The sequence below is a fragment of the Pinus tabuliformis genome, chromosome 3_1, assembly GCF_031772625.1.
Source record: "Pinus tabuliformis cultivar Carrire ecotype Pingquan chromosome 3_1, CPIR1, whole genome shotgun sequence".
Lineage (NCBI taxonomy): Eukaryota > Viridiplantae > Streptophyta > Pinopsida > Pinales > Pinaceae > Pinus > Pinus tabuliformis.
In genome coordinates this window covers 118300388-118302193 of record NC_142301.1, presented here as the reverse complement: position 1 = coordinate 118302193, position 1806 = coordinate 118300388, and positions in this window count along the sequence as shown.

The window sequence follows — 1806 nt, the reverse complement described above, 5'->3', positions numbered from 1 at the left end:
CATGCTAGCCAGTCGAGAAGGAGGAATCATCCAGATTTTAATGAGTGCTTAATGATGAGATCTTTTCCAAATAATGTGGAACTTGAGGAGGGTGTTGGAAATAATACTGAGAGGGGGGTGAATCAGTATTATCAGATCAATAATTTAATTTTCAAAATTGATTTGTATACACTACTTCAGCTTAGTGAACTAGCGTGTATACGCAACTATACTTAATGAAACCAGCGTATATGCAGAGATCTTTTGATTTGCCCAAATTATCATGTAGTGAACTTTAATCAGTATATCAGGATTTCATTAGACAGTGCAGTAAAAGCAGAATAAAGCATCACACATAATCAACACACATAAACACCAATATATAAGGTGGAAACCCAATGTGGGTGAAAACCACCTACTGCAATCATCTCTGTCTTCTTTTAATAATAAGAAAATTATGTTTACAATTTTTGTACTGGTGCAGTCTTATACTAGTACGCAGGCTTCTACCTGCAGAAGGCTACAACCTTCTCTCATTCTCCAGCTTCTACTAGAAGGGAGCTACAACCCCCTAGCTCTTGTACTAGCTGATATGTTTACTAGTACGTAGGTGCTAGCCTACAGAAGGCTACAACCTTCTCTTTTCTTCCAGGGACCACGTTTCATAAATTTTTAGACTGGATCCATCAACAACATCATTCAATCATCAAATATATCTACATCAACCAATCTCCTTTTGAACCAACCACAACCGAATCGATCAATCACTTTGACAACCCATCAATCTGATCATTCAAAATGTTGTCACTAGAATACAGTAACCAGAATCCAAGCCAAAACCCAAAACACTGCAACAGCAAACAGAAGCAACTAAAACATATTTTAAAAGGTATACGCTACTTCCATGTGTCGAACCTGCGTGCATATGCACTTTCCTCAAAGCGAACCAGCGTACAGATCTGCAAATCAAATTTATGATGTATACGCTGCTTTGATATGCAGAACTAGCATGTATACGCTTCTTTTCTAAAGTGAACCTGCGTGCAGATCTGTAAATGATTATTTAAGAATTACAAGTATTCCAGACTTCAGTCATACCCAGATCATCATATTTACATACTACAACATGCGCCAGATATTCAGATATATGATCAAACCACATAAAGATAATTCACTTCAAGCCTTAAGATCCTGATTCATCATTAGTTCTTATCTTTTCATCAAACGCTAAGTTTCATCCTTGGTTCAGATCAAGCACAGCACCATAAGCCAATAACCTACATATTAGATCTTCACACTTCATTAGATATTAAATACTTGCACCCTTGGCCTAACGATCTTCTCCTTCTTTTATAGTTTTAGGCCTTTCTCAATTCCATGGACCAAAAACATTTAGGACCAATACCTTGGACCCAATACCTGGGGTCAATACCTCGGACTAGATACCTTGGACCAATACCATGGATCAAAATACCATGGACCAAGTATTTCGGACCAAAAATTTAGTTTTCCAAGGTATATGCGCTTTTCCTTCCGTGAAAGTGTGTGTGTACGTATACGCGACTTGTATATAGTGAACCTGTGTGTATACGCAGCTTGGTCAATGGTGAACCTGCGTATACCTCTCTTTTCTTCATTCTGTGAAGACTGATCTGCAATTCTTTGTTGTTTACCTGCTATACTTTCTGAACTGATTCCTTGAAGCTGCCCTACATTTCATCACATCTGTAAACACTATTGTCATGCATTCTTTCACATTTGATATCACTTCTGTAGATTTATCTAGTTACCATATACAAGTGACTTGTTTTGCTACAATTGGGTTGC